Source organism: Lichenostomus cassidix, chromosome 5 (assembly GCF_008360975.1).
Source record: "Lichenostomus cassidix isolate B80296 chromosome 5, HeHo_3.0, whole genome shotgun sequence".
NCBI lineage: Eukaryota > Metazoa > Chordata > Aves > Passeriformes > Meliphagidae > Lichenostomus > Lichenostomus cassidix.
The window spans coordinates 40,818,613-40,838,705 of NC_139486.1; the positions used below are offsets into that span (position 1 = coordinate 40,818,613).

A 20,093-nucleotide genomic window follows, 5' to 3' on the forward strand; every position below is an offset into this window, starting at 1 on the left:
GTAAACTGAATGGATTTACAAGTCCCCTGCAGTTTCTCTCTCCTTGTCCCATTCCACATTTCTTAACCTTTGCCTGCTTCAGAGTTTGGAAAGAGCTCATGTAAGGTGCCACCCTCATTGTAACAGATAAACAGTACCCCGAGTGTTGCACCTTGAGGCCACAAACTGACCATGGTACAATGTGAATGCAGTTGCAAGGACTATTGCCACCTCAAATCTCTCACTTAGAAACAAGACGCTTTTGTATGACATCAGCTACCTGATGCATAGAACTGTACATCCTGAGATACCTGAGGCTGCACTTTATGACCTTTCATCTATGCTGAGGGAAACAAGACCAAAGAAATTAAATGAAAATTTGCCATGATAGGTTTATCCCTTTTATTAGTTTAATAAAAATAAATGTTACATTTCCTGTTATTAAATATATATACACGAAATAGCTTTTCACTCAAAAATACATAATTAATAGAAATCAAGGGCTACTGTTCATAATCTACTTGTAGAAAACAAATTCATAGTGGGATTCAAATTTCATTGGATTTATCAACACACTGGCTGCAGTGATGTAATCTAAAGGCATGAAACCCTTATACACTTTGAAATTGTGAAAAATTCACTTGACTAATGAAAAATTAGTCAAGTCACTGTCTGATTAGCTGACTTCTAGCTTTAAAGTTATTTTTAGAAATACATCTTTATCATACAGCAGTTGTATCAGACCTAATAGGAGAAATATGTCACAGGATTTTGTTCTGTTCTACAAGAAACATCCATCCTTCCATCCTCACAGTGAGTTAGTACACCTTTTTTTTTTTTTTTCTGTTTGCTTCTGTTTGTCAATCACTCATGAGAGGTGACACTGCAGAGAATCCAGCTCTCACCCAGTTTTCTTCCTGCATTTCTCCCAAGAGAGCCCACCTATTGCTTACTGGACACTATTTTTAGAACGGTGTAATATGCTAGGGCTGTCTCCTGCAGTCATTACACAAGGAAAATCCTCATAGGCCTCACCAAGTGTGCAGTCAACATAACACCCTCCAAAGACAGGACCTTGACTACAAATAAGTGCAAAATGCTGGAATATTTTTCCTCTTGTTCCATATCAGCCTTTCCTTAATTTGAAAGCCTATTTTAATCTGCATGGAGAATCTTGGCATTTTTGCATAAACACTTGTGTGTTAGAAAGAAACTATATTGTTACAGCAAAAGAAAATAACAGAGGTAATCAGAGGGAAGTTGAGTGCCACTCCTCGTTGGGATCATAGTGCAATTGTAAATTGTTAGAAAGAACATGTGCTTGCTGTGGTCACATCACACTATTTTCTCCTATTGGCTGTCCAGGCAGTTCTCAATTGTTCAGTTTTTGCAGAATAAGTGACACACTGCTCATCCTCGCTCTTTTGTCTTTCAGAGGACAGGCAGATATGGCACAAGCATCTGGAAAGAGAAAAGGTAGAAAAGAGATCCACTGTGAAGAGAGAAGAGAGATCTACTACAAGTTAAAGACAACACAAGAGCTGAAGCAAAGAATGGAAGGTAACGGTATGGCCACCAGAGTCACCAAGCGTTGAGAGCAAAAGTGGACTGGGCAGATGGACAGTACATGTAGAGGACAGAGGAAAGGAGGTGAGTGTTGGGCAACCTGCTGAAGGGAGAAGGCAACTTCCTACTGGACATTCATGTAAGCTGCACTGCAGTTACCAAGGGGATACTGCCAAGTACAAATGGGTCAGAAATAGGGAAGGAAGTATGTGGGTGCCACGAAAGATTTGTTGGAGTCTACCCATCTTTTATTATAGCATCTGCCCACTGCACTGCAGCTGTGCTGCTCCTAAGGCCTCTTGTCTGCACAACCTTCTTGTTGCAGGTCAGGACAGAACCTGCCCCAGTGTTCTCTGGGGCACTGATAAACCCCTTGACAGAGAAGCACAGACACAGCAAGGCAGTCCTGTAGTTTTTTCATGTTAAAAAAATAATACTGGTTATTCAACAGTGTTGCTATTTTTTATGCTACTCTGCTTGGAAAGAAAGGCAGTCCTCTGAGAGGCATACAGTCTACATTTAGAAGAAGATGAGTCACAGGCAGGGAAAGGGACTCACTGGAAGGGAAAGAATTATACAAAGGTCAAGTGAGGGGTTTGAATCTCTTGCTTATGGGCATCACACATTCCTGAGCAACAGGCATATCCCCCTTTTCAAGGTTAATCTCAGTATTCTCATGAGCTTTGCAGGTCTGTTCCCATTTGCCGTAAACTGCTGCAAATCCCAAGGGAGCACCCACTCGGCTGAGCTGATGAAACAGACAGGCATTTTGAGTGTACTCACACATCAACATGCATACACATGTATATGAGGATACCTTGCCAAGGCCCCAGAGATCCGTATTTCCACACTCTCTTTTATCAGTTCAGGCGTGTAGTCAGTTCCAGATGACTGCAAATGCAATCTGGGTCAGGGCGGTGATGCAAGCCTCAGTCAACCCACAGCTTGGCTACATTGCTCCATCATATGGATCATGGCCAAGCTGTACAGCAGATCACAAGAGAAACGAAAGAGGTCTTTAGGAAAGCTAGAGAAGTAGAGACATGCATAACTAAGAAATGCAACAAGAAGGAACAAAAAATAAGGATACAGAACTACATAGAGGACAACATCAAAAGGAGACAAAGAAAACAAAAATATAGCACAGGAGCAATAAAACACCATGAATAGGAAATAAAAGAGTACCCAATAAAAAGATACATTCAATTTTTACTATGAAGTTTTTCTGTGACATTGCTGCCACAAGTACCTCATCAGCAATCACACATCTCAGTGAGACCACATTCCCATGTCTCACACATACATGTTCCCTCCTGCCCCGCTCTCTTGGTGCCTGAGGAAAAACACCTCTAAATACAAGCCCACATGCAAGAACCCAAGACAGTCACTCACTGTCCCCAAAGTGAAACATGTGGCTCAGGGCTCTCAGCACTCAGGAGGCCTCAGCACTGGGATTCACTCCTCATCCCAGCCTGCCTAGTGCAGCCAGAAGTGCTGTCTGCTCTGCAGCAACCCTGAGAGAGGGATGGGAGACTGCTGGTTATCTGTGATGTGTCACATTTTTTCCTGCTACTGAGAAGTGTAGTCATTTGTTTCATTAAATGGCATTCTTGTACCCAGCACTAATTTTATCCCTTTACAAATATGTTTTTCACTCTAGCAACTCAAGAGCAGCTCTCCCCCCTGTGCAGTCATTCTGCTCTCATGCCTCTCTTACCATTACTCACACTTATTGCAGTGAGGCCAGATTCAATAAAGGGCCTGGCTGCTGCGGTGCTGAGCACTGCAGTGTGACTTTGCCTAAATCCACAGCCCCAAATTAAGACACCCTGCCCCAGTGAACACTGAAAGTAAAAATTAGACTACCTAAGAATATAAGCTTCATTGTCCGTCCTGTTAAATGAAGATCTCTACAAGAAGTAGTCAGACATGCCAACAAATCTCTCAAGACACATAATAAACCGCTGACTTGATCGTAATGCTGGGGTGAAGCAATATATTTGATGTGGAATTCCAGATCCTTGGCCTTTCCTTAGGCACCTACTCCATCTCCTTGCAGAGGTCATGGTACTCCTCTGAGTTCACACACTATTTAGCACTCACCCAGGAACTTAGGTTTCCCTCCTCTGCCTGAAAGTGCAGCAAAGTGCTTTAACAACATGGCACAGATGTGTGCTGGTGAGCTGATTTTGGTTGAAGCTGTTGCACAGCACACAGAATCATCACATCACAGAACTATAGTATGGCCTGGTTGAGAAGGGACTTTAAAGATCATCTACTTTTAACTCTCCTGCCATGGGCAAGGATGCCTTTCACAAGGCCAGGTTTCTCAGAGTCCCATCCAAGATGGCTTTGAACATTCACAGGAGTGAGGCATGCACACCTTCCCTGGGCAACCTATTCCAGTGCCTCACCATTCTCAGTAAAGAATTTCTCCTTTCAGCTGTAATGATGGGAGGGAAAGCCAGTGGGACTGGAGGGGCTGGGGCAGATATTCTCAGCTGCATCCTGTGCATACACATCTTAAGCATGTGTTAAAGTGGTGTATTTGGGCAACTCTGGAAGCAGGTATTTATGTAACCCTCCTCTCTCCTGGCATGCTACACATGAAGCAGGTGCTTGGGGATCCATGTTTCAGACTTGGGTTTTGCCAGCTGGCTCTTGCTGTCAGCCCCTACTGTACAGGACTCCTATGGGCCTAACATAAGACATCTCAAGCTGATCAGCCCTGCTCTGCAGAGCTTGCAGGGGCAAGGGTGCCAGAGAGCAGCAGGTTGAGAGAAAGAGATGCAATTAGTAACATCAAGTGCCCTAATAAACAAGCAAGTAAGCACAAATTTTGATTGAGGCGTTGCTCATCTGCAATTGCACACTTTTGACTATAGTTTCTATGAGAAGGGCAGAAACCTCCAAACACAAGGCAGCTGTGAAACACAAGTCTTAGCTTTGAAACTGAGTCATTCAGGTATTTTAGGTTACCACACTGTATAATAACTATACACTCCTTGTTTCTCAAATAAACCTTGGGTGTCAGCAATCTGTCCTGCTTCAGGGAATAAAGTCCCAAATTTCTCAACAACAAAACACTCCAGGCAAATGTAGCAATGGAAGACAAACAGAGTCTAAAGCCAACCAGTAACTGGCATATTAACTAGTTGAGTCTATAGATTATAAATTTAACATGTCACGCAGGTGTACGCAGCTCTTCATGAGAAGGTCTGTTCAATTTCCCTTACAAACAGGAAACTATATAAATGGCACTACAGACTTCTAGTACTTGATACAGCGATTTTTCACTTTTACCTGCTACGGATTGACAAGTGAGTCTCCTGTAAAATCTCAGAGATCCTCTTTTTGTTGCCATTCCCTGTTCAGAGTTCTCAGAAGTGACTGTGATGGAGAACTCCAGATCCTCTTATCAAGTAAACCAAGGAAAGGCTTAGTAGGACATGCATATAAAGTGGGGGTTGGGTTTTTTGATCACCAGCAAAATTGGAAATTAAGTACTACTAAAAAAAAAATTCTAATAGTTGTGCATGCTGCAAATCCAAATGCAGCATGTGTTTACTGGAGACATAATATGGCCATGGCAACAGATTAACCTTTTTCAACCCTACAACCCACTGAAATATATTGATTTTGAGCTAAAAATACCATCTGTAGAAATGAAATACTGTGTGCTCATTGTTTAATCCTTGATGTCTCTTCTACCTAGTTTTGTAACTGTAGATAAGTGATGCAAATACTTGTCCACGTAAAATGAACAAAGTTCAGGAATGCATGTCCCTCAGACCACTGACAACACTCAGTGTCACCTTTCATGATACATTCACTTTCAGACTCAGATGATGGACTACATTTGGTAAGGAATCTCTGTCTTCTCATCTTTTTTAAAAAATCTGTCGTCCTCAAGTGTCTCCTCAAAGATCCACACTACAGACGGTTCTGGTGCCCCTCCCAAAATCCAGTATTTGTAGAAGACTTTGTCTTGGCCATTCCCAGTATTTCACAAACATGAATTCCTCTTTGAAGAATGCCTTTTACGCACTCTGTATTGTTCCTAGAGGAAATGTGAGGGCAGGAAGTTCAACTAGGACCCTATGAGGGACACAAATTGAGAGCAAAAAAAATATCTCAGATTGCTCTCTATCTTTAAAACCCAATTATGCATCTGTATATTTTTCATCAATTTCTCCATTCTTCTTTAAAATGTTTGGCCTCCAGACTTGCTAAAGAGTTTTACCATTAAAGTTTTAGCCATTAAAGTTGGCATTTCAGAATCACCATTGTTTAAAAACAATGTAGGACCAAAGACACCATAATAATGTTTCCCCACAGAAGGCCATCTATTCAGGGCATGTAAAATGCTATCCCCCCTCTGGAATTCAGTGGAAATCTGAAGATTTACAGCAGCAATGGCCTGGCTCTGAAGTATTCCTACAAAAAATAATTAAACCAAACATAGAACGATTAAAAAAAAAGCAACCCAAAAAATGCTGCTGCAGGCTGCAGTGAACCTTCCCTTTTTGAGTCTACTGCTACCAAACAAACCTCTAGCATACTTGGCTTTGTTCAGTGTGTAAGTGCCCAGTACTTCTGTATATTGATCCTCTGTTACTTCTACTCTTCAGCCAGCACCTACAGCAATGTAGCTCTATGTTTATTTATACATGTGTGTGAGCATACACATGTACACATTTCCCCCAGACTTGATCACATAAAACCAGCCAAAGAATGGATTTTTCCTACCCTTAGTGACAGCAATAACACCTTATTTTTGTTTAGTACTATAATATTAGCCAGGGTTTTATTTGTTATTGAGTCACACAAATGTCATTATCAACCTTATTACATGAATGCTGCTCACTTCCATGACTTTGCTCCCCCAGTCAGTGCTATTTCAAGAGGCATAATACAGCTCAAAAGGACTAGAAATGAGTGACACCAGTGGAAGTGCCTCTTTTTATGGCAGAAAGCCTTGCAGGATGACACAGGCAAATCAGGTCAGAAAACTTTCCTTTGCTGAAGGCCTAACACAGTGTTCCCATCATTTCAGTGGGAAGTCCACAACTTCCTCCCAATTCAAAAAGGTCAAGAAAAGAACAAGAGAAAGAACCTGCTATGAATAGAAATTATTTTAAGAATCAGACTCATGATGGAAGAGAAAAATAGTTTTCAGGAATCTGGGTTAAATAACAACCAAACATGTTTCATTCCACACTCATAGCATCACTTTATGGTCACACCTCTGCCTGTAAGCTCAAGATAACTGTCTGCAACTCAAATCCCACTTGACAGAAAAAAAGTGCAAGAAACCATGTAGAAATCATACATTTTTTTTTTGTGTTCCTACTCTTTCATACTGTCCCATACCAAATAAGCCTTCCATTTTCATGACTTAGTCGCCTCTAGGTGTATGAAGGAAGTTAAATTCTTATAACCCATTCTCTTCTTTGCTTCAGCAACTACTGAAAGTTCCACTGGTAGTATTTAATGCATAAATTGATGATTGGATTGATTCTATCACTTAGTTTTCTATTGACCACTGAACAGGAAGTTACCTCCTTAAAACATATTATTTCTCTTTGAATAACCTGCTACAGCTGTGGACTGAAAAATAAAATTAAAATGGATGACTGAGCAATGATTGCTTAACTCACTGTGGAGATTTCCCAAAAGCCAAAATGCCAAGTAAAAATCTGAACAGTCTGCCTAGAGGACAGCAGCCTTGCTGAAAAGCAATGTTCTTTAATCTTTAGGATCTTCTGTTAATTCTTCATTGCTGCACTAAGTGCTGTGTGTAAAAACTATACAGTCCAAAAGGCAGAAAAAAAAGACACAGGGTCTCAGGTAACATCTCAAGAAAGCTGATTATACATACATTTTAGAATGCAATATTGTCTTGGCCTAGATGACTGAGTTTTTCATTCAAAAGCTTGCCTAAAAATTATTCCATGAAGACTTCTACAAGTAGCCCATCAGGGGACAAGAAGTCAGGTAGCACCTTCAGCCGTGGTGACCTAATCAAACACAAACAAACTACTCTGCTGCCTTTAAGAGGCATATTAAAAGGAAATTAATATGACAAAATACAGAAGCACTTTCAAAATGGACCCACTGTAAATGAGCATATCCATCTCAGAATCCATTTTACCGATACACAAGAATGCAGTATTATGTGAGGGGATATCCCAGATTCCCAAGTCAAATTCCCCTCTACTGTGCCGAACCCAACACTGATGTTCTTTCTTGGATATATTAATGTTCTTTCCTTGATACATCAAACTTCCTTTTAAAGGAAATTTAAACTTCTTTCTCATTTGAAACTGCTCCAGAATACCGTTAGTCTGATAGTTCGAGCTCTTCCTGCTATTTTCAGCAAAGGCTACCCCTCATCCCTTTTACACACATTTGTTTTGCTTTATTCTAATCTTGAACTCAGATAATTATTTTCCTTCCTTATATAAAAACAGTGTAACTGTCACTTCTGTGTCTTTCTGTTAAGCCTCTCTATTCCTCTTAACGTCCATGTGGTCGTTCTCTGCATCTGTTCCATCCATCTGTTTGAACCCATTTATCTGAATGTGGGTGATAGCTGGGCTCCAGATAAGGTCTTATTAATGCTATATACTATGACAGTAATATTTTTTATCCATACAGGAAATCCATCCCTTAACACTTTCTAGGACACTCTTTTTTTAAAAAATTTTCTCAGCCACATCACATGCTGTCATTCTACTGCTGACTATTACACCAACTACCAACTTGTCACAGAAGTGATGAACTCGTCTAGAATAAATTGTGATCAATTCCTATTTGCATCACTAAATCTCATCTAATTCTATTAATCTCAGTTTTGATTCATCCTTTCAGCACATGGCTATTCCAATCCACTCTCTGTAAATACAGTCCACAAGTTTTGTGTTGTAAGATTTTATCACTGTTCTACTTTTTCACTAATGTCACTGAGGAAAGAATTCCTTTAGTTTTCAAAAACTCCAGTTTGCAGCCTTCTTTCCACCTACTATCTGTCAATTCATTCCGAAGTCACCCTACAGTGCAATTAATCCAAAATTTCTGTTTTCCATGATTTCTTCCCATGGTACAGTATCAAAGGTTCCTCACAAGGAAACGTAAAGTAGCAAGGTAGTCTGGCAGAGTCTTTTTTTGCTAAAATTGTGCTGCATTTCATCCCACCTTTAATTTCTCTGTGATCTTATTTTGCCCTTCAAAAATTGTCGTACAGCTAAGTGTACAATGGCTGCCAGATTAGATCAGCTCTATTACGAATCTTCTCTTTCCCTTGGGTACCCTCAACTATCTGACTGCCTTTACACGTAGCTTCCACTACTAATACAGTACAGTATTTGCACTCATACATTTTTGGAAAGGTGTTATATTGTATTTATTGTGCTAAAGCACAACTGCAGTGCTAATGCATTGCCACTGAAACAAGAAAACAGAATCCAAGAAAATCTACTATTGCAAAACTGGAAAAGCAATGGTTAGAATGGGAACAGAGCAGGCCATACACTAATATGTTTAAAACACATTACAACAGATTACACCTATTTTCCTTGCCTTGATCTTTTCTGTTTTGTTCTGGACTTGCTGATTTTGTATCTCAAGCCAACTTCAACAGCTTCATTCTGCAAATCCAAACCACCAGGAGTTATAAAGCTGGCACTTTAAATATTTATCCCTTTTCTGTGGCTACCCAACAATTTCTTTTACAAGCAAAACAACATTTTTTCCTCCACTAGGACAGTACCTTCCCTTGAAAAATCCCATATATTTCACTTAGTTTTCTTTCTTCTGAGAGCCATCTATGTACACTTTAAGAACTGTATTTCAGGTGGTATTATTGGCAAAATCAGATGTGCTTTCTGACACAAGAATGTTTGTAGAGGTCCTCACATACCTCTCGCAGAAATTAAGCAATAGAAAACAAGCCTACTATGGCATATTTACCTTTTTTTGGTTTGAGCTCAAAAGTATAATTTTCTTTGCACTTATTAGTTAATAAATAAATAATGTTTTCTTCTGAATCTCAAGGAGATTACTACTACCAAGGAAAACAACCTAACAAGAATCTTTCCATTACAAAGAGAAGTTTAAGCATGCTCAGCCCCAAGTTCAGCTGCCTGCTGATGCATGCCACCACTGTCTTTCAAGATGCTCCCAAAACGTAAGGACGAACACAAGAAAACACGAAACTTACTAAATTCACTTCAGACTGATTTATTATTTTTCATTCCTTTGATACACAGAATAAGTTATCTCTAGTTAATTAACAAGTTACTTTAAAACATCAGAAGGTTTAACAAGAACTGCCTTTGGAATACTGGCATAAATTAAATTAACACATAGCATATTTCCTCCCTTCTGTTCCCTCCCCGCTTTGTCCGGAGAGAAAATACCCCGCTGTCACGTAAACTACCAAGTTCTGTTTGCCTCCTGGGTTTGTCCTATAACTTCAACACCCTCGTGCACCATAATTCTTTCATTTCACATTTAAAACCATAAAGAAAACCCCCAACTCGCAGATAAAAACACGGATCGCCTCCTGCCACGTGCCAGCCTTTGCTACCCGCGCAAGCTGAGGCGGAGGAGGCCGCAGGAAGGCATCTCTGCTCTCGGGCTCGGTGCAGAGCTCGGCACGAAGGGGAAGCACAGCTCCGCACACGCAGAGAGCCCCTGAGCCGCTGCCTCTCCGGGCCCCGAGCAGCCCCAGGTGCGGCGGAGCGGCAGGAGCCCCAGAGGCAGCGCGGACGAGCCGCTCGCGTGGTTTAACCAAAGCAAATCCCCCTCGGGAGGACGCGGCTCCGGGCGAGCCCTGCCGACCCGGGCTCATGCCCCGTCTCCCGGCCCGGGCGCAGAGCTCCGGGCAGCGAACGGCACCGGGAGGCCCCAGCTTCGGCCTCGCCCACGCCCCGGCTCCGCCGACACCGGAGCCGGCCGGGCACCCCGGCACCACCGGCTCCGGGGGAATGGGGCAAACGCCGCCACTGACCTGCCGGCGCCCAAGGCGCGTACCCGGCCGGGCCGCGCCCCGAGGCCGCTGCTCAGGGCGCGGGGATATCGCCGGCGCTCGCCGAGACCCCCGGACAGATACGAGCCGGCCCAGCGCGGACGGGCCGCCCGGAGCTGCCGCCCGACGGGACAGCGGCGGCCCCGCGCCACCAGAGCGGCGGGGCGCCGTCACGGCAGCTCCCAGCGAATCGCGGCCGCTCGCGGCACTTCCCGTCATGCCGCGGCGCCTACAACTCCCGCCGGCCGCCGCGGCCCCGCCGCCGTTAACCCTCTGCGGCGCCGAGGCGCCTCCGCCGGCCCGCCGGCCCCCCCGCCGCTGCACGGCGGCTCCTGCCCGGGACCCCGGCCCGGCTCCTCCGCGGCCCCCGAGGAAGAGCTGCTCCCCAGCCCGGCCCGCCGGCGGTGCTCGCTCCGAGCGGCCCAGCCCGGCACGGCCCGGCCCGGCCCAGCGGCGGGCCCCGGGCCGCTGATGCAGTGGCGGGTTTCTGTACTCCCGCAGTGTGCTTTCTGGTCCCAGCCACAACTGTTTGTTACTGGCATTAACTACACGCTCCCTACCAGATAACAGAAAGCAGGTGAAATATCTTACTTTAGCTGCTGGGGCTTTCTAAATTTTATTTATCGATGTTTGAGAAGGCAAATTGTAATAAGCAAATTAACTGAAAAATAGCTTTACAACCCCCAGAAAACTTTGGGACAAAGTTACTAGGAAATGCTGGGCTATCCTGCAGTGAAACTAACGTGAAAACTCAGTCACACACTTGTGTTCTGCCCTCCTTCCCATACACTCTTCATACAGGTGCTCAGTATACGTATGACTTACACATACAGCACTTTCTCAGCTCCTCTCTTAAAATAAGTAGCAAACAATATGCATGCAACTACCCTGCTGGGAACTAAAAAGTAACCCAGAGAGTCCGAATCCGTTTATAAAGTAAGTGAGGGACTGGTAGATAGCACAAATTCAGGCAGAAGCAGCACCTCGGAGCAAAATCCCCTGGGTCTGACCCAGCCCCCCTCCACAATTCAGCATTGCACCCCAAAACAGCCCCGCACACATGCAGAGCTCATCCCCTGTACTTTTTTTTTATTTGCAATTTTTTTTTAATGAAAGCCTCATGCAGCAAACACAAGTCAAATAGCTCTAATTTGTAGTGCTACAGACTGTAACATGCTCAGACGTGTAACTGCCTGACAGACTACACAGAAATCTGGCTTAGGCTCCAAGCTCTAAAACAAATGCAAATGTCCAGAAACATTCTGCTATTTCTGCAAAATTAAATTACAAGTAAAACAAACCTACTGCCTCATTTTTCATACAAATATTTCTTTTTTAAAAAAATAAATCATTACAAATTTATTATTTATTTCAAACTATAAACAACACAAAGGAAAGAAACACATATACGTTTTCCTTTTTAGAAAAAAAAAAAAAGAACTTATGTATGGGAAAGCACACACAAAACTTCTTTTTTTAAAGTTCATTCTTTAATATCCTGCCCATTAAATCAGCCTGCAAGCCAATAGATTTATCTAGAGAAAACACAATTGGAAAACCTTTTCATGTTGCACTGTTTTTGGATACTTACAGGAGGTTTTTAAAGACAATTCACAACCACACTATTTCAAACAGCACGAATGCAATTATTTAGAATTTATTCTTTCCTCTAGCAATTTTTCTTTTAGTATGTTTTTCAGAATTTCCTGGGAAAACACAATCAGTTCCCATCTAGCTTAGCGCACCTACACTGTTACCTCTTTCTCTACATTTTCCCTTTACAAATCAACTGCAAACATTTTATAAGTGTTTGCATGTACATAATAAAGTAAGAAGAAGGACAATACCACAAGAGAAATGCTAAAAACCAAACGGAAGGTGTAAATGACCTCCTCCTATGTTCCAGACGTACCTACAAAATCCCTGCTCACTGCTACAGGATTATACATTCCATTATGAGTTCAGCCTTTTTATATTTTGCACTATTTTAACACCCTAAATTTATAGATTTTTAAAATTGGCATGTTAAAAGGGCTTTATTTAAGAATTTCAATGAAAATAGTGTTATGTTTTGTCATATTACCATAATCCTTCTTTTTAAATCACTTAGAATTTCAGTATAACCTAATTAAGTAATTTTAAGTAAGTCTTAACCCAAATACATAGATCTAATAAAAATGTATTTTGCAAACAGGGAAAATAGACTTCTAAAATGGATTCCTCAGGTATGAACAAAGATACTGAAACATTTCCTCCCCACAAACTTTGAGATCTGAACTATACCACTGCACTTACATTTAAAACCATAATACTTATAAGAAAACAAATTTCACCAAATATCAGCATAATGTTTCATTCCAATTGTATTTATTTATTCCTTTTATATTTGAAAGAAATATTTCTATTTTCCTTGCCAAAAAGGAGAGAGAATAGGAGAAGAAAAATATTTCAAAATCCTACCTACCTATATGCACGTACTATTTATTTCAAAACTCTTCTAACAGCAGTTTATACTTTTTTTTTAGATAATTATATTATTTTGCCTGTAGAAATATTATTATTTAGATTTTTGCCTTTTCAAAGGCTGCAGAGCAACAGTATAGATTTTAGAGACTTCTAATCATTTTTAATCTCTCACTTTTTTCAATGCTACAAACATCCCATTTGGTAAATGGAATTTACATTTCTCTCTTCTCTAAATTATCAGAGTTAAATCAACAATTCAAACCAGGAAGAGCAAGTGATGTACCGTAACACAATAGCAACTCCAACACTTTAACACAGCTCCTCTATCTATTGGTATATAAAAAGCTTACACAAAGTATAAAATATCTCAGAAATACAGACTCTTTCCTGATCAGAAAATTTTACTTATTGACTAATTTGACCCCAAGCAGCAGCATTTTTCTCAAAAAGCATTCAGTCTAGAACTTTATGCCATTTACTGACTCTTGCTTAATTAACCAGAATGCTTTGAAACCAAGTCTCGGTCCTTCAACTTAATCAAAACAGACTACTTTTAATTGCTATCACATCAAATATATTTGTCAACACAATAAAGCCACACACAATTAGAAAGAACTATTTTTTTAGCCCTGTCTTTGACCAACCACAGATTATAGCATCTACTTCCAATTTATTAGCTATTCTAGTATGAAGCAAACTGAACCACATAGCACAGTTCACAAATACATCGATCTTTCTATAATTCCTATCTTTTGCATCTTTTAATGGGAAAATCCAGTGTACCACTGTCAGCACTGCTGTTACCCTGCAACTGATTGGACATCAAAAGGACTTGGCATTAACTTTCCTCCCTCACAATACTTTGCCTCCTCACCTCTCTCAAAACAAAACAAAAATATCTGTGTTTGTCTGAAATGTCAATAAATTCCAAAATCTAAAAGGCCAAAAGGTCAGGTATTATTTAATCTGAACTGAGAAGTTATTTTTTCTCACTATTGAAAGCCATCAGTAAGAGTGCGTTTACCTGAGAAGTGATGCCCATGTCCCTCGGACGTCCGTCCTGTCCCAGAACAGGGATTGTGCCACTCTCTCTATAACAGAAGAGAGAATAAATTAAATTGTTGTATGCCCAGACATATTTTTGCACATTGAAATTGTCTGGCCCTCAAAAATCTTTGTATCTTTTGGTCTGAAAAGCATTTTAAAAACTCCTATTACATTCTAATTTGAGTCCTGAAAATTGGTTTTGATAAGTCAGGTACACATGTCAAAAATTAGTTCCATACATGGTCAGTTGAAGTACCAGATTCTCTGGACCTGGTTTTCAGTTCCTAGAGGCCTCTATATTGTTGCAAGCTCTATCTCATTCGCAGCATTTAATCTGCAAGTGCTATGATCTTATATTTAAAATTTTTAAAAATATATATTTTACATACATTGAATTTTTTTAAAGCCATTTATGTGAGAGACAAAGTCCTGAGATATTTCTTCCCACAGCAACTTTTCCCTCCTCTGCTTTAAAAGCTGAATACCTTCCCAGATAAATACGGTCTTTGCTTTACCCATTTTTCTCTGATTTGTGTTATTTTGTACTTACTTGTGATGCTACAGAATTTACATAGGCCTGTAGTTTTCAGACTTCTATCTCCTCCCTCCACCTGCGAGGAAGCTACCAGCTAAAATACCTGTCTATACACCATTTCGCCCCCATGTTTTCCCTCTAAACTTTTCCAAACAAATGTGAGAGGGAAAAATGTTTAAGATAATGAGTACAAATTCAGTGGGCTAAATTAAAAAAAAAAAACAAACCTTGCTTCAGTTTGTAATTTAATAAGCATTATCAACATAAATCACGGTCAGAAAGCCTCAGCACTGTATGGTGTAGTATTTATGACTAAACTGCCTTAAAAAAAAATCTGCCATCTCTTACCCTTTTCCTCCCATACATTTACCCTCCTCATACTGCTTAGACCTACAGCAGACTGTTGCTGCCCATGTATTTTTCCACCCAATTTCCTAGACACTGACAAATGTGAACCAAGGAAGAATTCTGCACAATTTTAACTTACCTAAACCACTTATTTCGTCCATTCTTTCTTTTTGTCCATTGCATCCCATGTTATTTTTTACCATCTCCTGTTGTTTTGTTTGATATTTCCCCACTTTCCTGTACATTTGTCTCCTGCTGATCCTACAAGACTGGGCAGGAAGAACTGAATGTCTGTCTCTTCCCATAGCTACACTGCTTCTCATTTTTTGGTGTTTTATCAATTAAACACATTCAACCATAATTTTCATGTATTTTTAAAGATACTTTTTCTTTCCCTTCTCTAGAAACTGGCTGATTACAGTCACCAATACTTTTGTAAAGCAAGGTCAATCCTGTCCTGCTCTAGCAAATGCTTCTGTCAGAATATTAAGGGTACATGACTTACAAGCCTGTGATACAATTCATGAAAAAGGAAAATGCATCAGAAAAAAAAAAAGAGGGTAACTTGTACAGATGCCCCTAAATATTATAAAGAAAAAAAACAGACATCTTTAATTGGTTCTGACTTTTTAAAGATATACCATCATGAGAAAACACCTACCTTTGAGGGGAATCTTTATCTAGATCACTAGCAACACTTTTTCACACTAATAAAAGTAAAGAAAATTTTTAAATTAAAATTTACTGTTCAGCATCAGCACTTTAGGATTTCTGCATTTCACTCAGCCTGGGGAGTGAGAGTTGCCTGTTGGTTTCACTTTTGTTCTCAGCTAGTTTCACTTTCACACACTGGCAAAATCTTTTGTATTTTTGGTTCAGCAATGTTAGAGATTACATTTACATCTTGAAACAATCCTCATTACACTTTTAACACGAACAATTAGTATCCACTACTTCCCAGGACACTAAGAAAAAGTAATTTGGGAGCCTAAATATAATGCGTAGCATACTTCTAAAGGAGCATCACCTGTCCCATGTTGGGTTATCGTCTGCTCCTTCTTTCCCTGGAATAAATAGGAAATGTGCCATTCACTTCAGTGATAGCAGGATCAGGCCACTGGGTTTGTAATCTGCAACAAAAGAATGCTATATGCAGACCAGTATATTCCTTTTAACATACAATGTTTGCCTTTAATTATTTTCCTATGCTAACTCAAGGGAAAAAAAAAAAAAAACAAAAAACAGTCCCTGCATTTACCTTTCTGTATGCTTTTAAATTAGCAATAAATACCCTTTTGACACAGGCCATAGGAAATTAAGAGGGCATACATTCTCTTTGGTTTTCATGGAAGAGGAAACACTGTGTCTCCCTGCTACCAATTGCGGTAACTCTTTCTCCTCCTTGTGCCAAGTGCAATCCATAAAAAACACTCCAGCCCAAACAGAAACTTTACTGTCGTGCACCAGGACCTTGTCTAACTGAAGTTTCCGAAGGTTATGCTTGTGTAACCCTCAGGATAAACTACAATGCTCTCAGCAACTAAACTATCAAAAGCAGGACAAAACTCAGCTTGCACTTATATTTTGCACACATGTATATTCCCTTTTATATTACCTTCCCTGTCTATGGTACAGACCCCAAAACGCAGCTGTGAACTCACACACGTGTACACAAGCACATATACATATAATGGAATCTTCCTCTAGCTACCAAAGCACTGTAGTTTCTGCCTTTTTAAACCTAAGGGCTTCTGAGACATTGACACTTAATGGAAAGACTTAGCGGTTTATAGCAGCCATGCAACAAACACTTTTTTCAGCTTCTTTCCTAGAAATTTCGTGTCCCACAATCACACACAGGAATTGTCACTAGCTGCTTACAGAAACTATTGTCATGTTTACATGCCAAAAGTTAAATACTAAAAGCTCACATATGCAACTCCTGTGAGAATGATTACGTCACACTTTTATTTATGCTGCTGTTTATTTCACCATATGAAATGTGACTAAAACCATGAATTACTTTGTGATCATGTACCCATCCACTTCACAGACACACACTTTTCTATCCCAGTAATCTGTGGTATTGTATATTTTACTTATATTGTCACATTACACATCTAGACACAAGCAGCTTCTACAGCATGATGTAAAACACGTTCCTGCTTTCTCTTTTCCTGGATTTTACTACACAGAAATGGAGTAACTGCTCTCTCAAAAAATTTGCCTCTGCCTTCCTTCTCAACCACGACTTCCACTCTCCCTTCCCCAGAAGACATCCTTTGTGTTTCCACAGCCAGTTCAACATGAGACTTATGCATGCACTGAATTTGAAGAGTACGAATATACCCCATATTCAGTGGGGTTATTCACTCACGTAGGTCAACCACACCTTAAGGTGCTTCAGTGCCACTAAAAAACAGACCACTGTAATCACCTGGGCCACACAGAACTCAGTTTACTGAAAAGCATGATCACAACACAGACTTTCACATACTCACAACATGCTACATTTACATCCCAGGGTATCCACATTCTTTTTAAGTGCCAAAATTCACTCTTTCCTAACTGCAACATCCAAGACTTGTTTCTCCCCAATTTCCTGATGTCCAACCATGCTGTTGATAGTGTGTTTTGGTGGGAGTTAGTTATTACACAGATTTTACATCAGGCTTTTAACCAGGGCTGCATCTCCCCCAGTAATAAAGTGTCCTGGAAGAAAGACTTTGCTAACTGCCAGCTTTCCTTGCATTAGCTTTTAGGGCAAAAACCCTGAGTTGTATCAATTTCTTTGATATATAATGAAGCGTAACTTAAGCAAACACTCATGAACCAGTAAATATCCATCAACTAATATTGGTGTAATCAGAGAAATAATTACAGGAAATACAACAGCCTGTTTCAAAATGGTTCCTTTAAAGGATATACTTCATAACTTAGCCTTGCTCTTAAATGCTGTTCTTGGTGGACTCGTAGAAATTATTTCCTTCTGCAGCATCCTGGCCTGTATTTTATGTGACTTTTATATAAATATTTGCTATACGTTTTTGTGTCTCTTAAAGTAACCAGATAATTTTAGTGTCTAATTGCCATTTATCTTTTGTCTTCCAATATTAAGGGTATTAAGGCCTCACAGCAAGTATTTCAATGAACCCTTCAAAATGAGAGTGGTAGAGAGGCTGATGACAGTTACATGGGAAAGATGACAAAAGAGGCTTGGTTTTCCTTCGAAGATACTTAAGGTTATACTAATTCCTGACATGCAAAGCAGGGAACTCCCCGTGACATGCCTTTCCTAGCTATGCCAGCAGTTTTGAAGCGCTCTGCAGTCTACTCCTTGGGGTTTCTAATGGTTTGCAGCCCTCTTCTGACAGGTCCTGCTGCAGTACGAGAGGTTATCACAAGGATAGTCTACACCTATCTCCTTTTCCCTTCTGGAAACAGGAGCAAAGCAACTATTAACAAATACTTGCTCATATATTTGTCTTGGAAGGCACCAGGCATAACACCTGGTCCCATGTAATAGTCACATTATTCATAATCCTTGTAAGTGTAGAGTAACTGCCATGACAGGTAGGTTAAACAGAGGAACAAAGATGTGAACAGGTCAAACAGTGTCTATGATGGGTGAGGAGAGCACATCCTAGAATTGCTGACTTTTCACCACTCTTTCACTCTAGTTCGGTGTCAAATACCCAAGACTTTAGCTGTCTTTTACTTTTTTTGTGACCTTTAAGCAATGCCCTGATCCTAACTCAATGGGGCATTCACACAGGAGAGATCAAGATGAGCACAGCAATAACCAGTCTAGTTCCTGGGGATGGGGATCCATGGAAAGAATCCCAGTAGTGTTGGGACTCTTCCTTTGGACTGTGAGCAAACAGCACCTTCCTGTTTGCACAACAGGATTATGTCACAGATATGGTGAATATTACAACACGTGTATTATAAATGCTATCTGGCCCTATTTTAAACAACCAATGTAACACAACCTCATAGATTTCCAATACAGCCTTTTGCAACTTCTAACTAAAGATCGGCTGATCAAGAGATCTCAAACAATAGACACACTACAGAGGGGAAAAAACAATTTCATTTTTTCTTTAAATTTAAAGTAAATATACCAACATCAAAACCTCTTTTTGTGGCCCATATCCCTACCCAAAAATAATTTTGTTTGTAGAGAAACACAAGAGAAAAGTGGCCATAACTCAGGTGATCACATGGACTTTGCACTGTTACAGAATTATGTAGGTCCTCTGCCACTTTTATGTAGGTCCTCTGCCAGCAGACTTTTACTGCATCCAGGTTCAATAGAATATAATGATATTCACAGTGTTAAAAAAACCCCCACAGATGCCAGCCGTATTTCAGTTTTGACGGCTGGAGACTGAGAAAATCCTGCAACTAGCTAGGGTAGCCACGGATCTACCAACTACCTTGGCTTACTGTCAGTAAGTCCAGTCTCCCTGAAAAAGTGACTTTTCTGTCAGTGACTACAGAAATCTGTCGTCAAAAAAGGGAAGAATTCAAGACAAAACCAGGGAGATAAGTGAATCAAAAGGAAATCACAGATTCAGAAAGTTTAATAAACATTATACTAAAGGATAAAATGACATTGCATATAGTAGATTCCAAAAAAAAAAGGAAGTACACGTACTGCCTGCTAACAGGAAAAAGAACTGCACCACAGGTTACCTCCCTATGAGATTAAAAGGGAGATACATAAAACTTTCCCTGATGATGGACTGACTGGTGGCAGATTTATCAGACAATTAACAGCACATCATTTAGTGACTACCTTTTTGCCATATATTCAGTATCCTTCTACAATTAAGAGGTAGGGCATGATTCTCAAAGTACAAAAGCATTGGTCCTTCTGAACGAGATATTAGTGGATAAATGGGAAGGAACTACACACCATTCATCTCAGCTGGAAGAAATGCTGAGCATGACTAAAAATCCTGTGGACTTTGACTGTCTCAGAATATAATGTGACCTTGGTACCTTTGGGATTGTATACAGACAGCTGATGAGCTTCCTCTATTCCCCTCTGCCATTTTGAAGAGCTTCAGCTATGAAAACAACTTATTGCCAAACAGCCCTTCAGTTTTCTTGTTC

At 40.5% G+C, this 20,093-nt stretch overlaps 1 long non-coding RNA gene across 5 annotated transcripts in view; it reads right to left on the reverse strand.

The window, feature by feature from the left end:
• Positions 1-357: 357 nt before the first annotated feature.
• Positions 358-20,093, reverse strand: part of LOC146436461 (uncharacterized) — a 75,905-nt gene continuing 56,169 nt past the window's right edge. For all 5 annotated transcript variants that reach the window (XR_014852679.1, XR_014852681.1, XR_014852680.1 and 2 more), the window contains 3 exons: positions 14,067-14,133; positions 2,363-2,527; positions 358-1,440 (listed from right to left, as the gene is read on the reverse strand). This is a non-coding gene — a long non-coding RNA (uncharacterized LOC146436461). The remainder of the gene's footprint in view (positions 1,441-2,362; positions 2,528-14,066; positions 14,134-20,093) is intronic.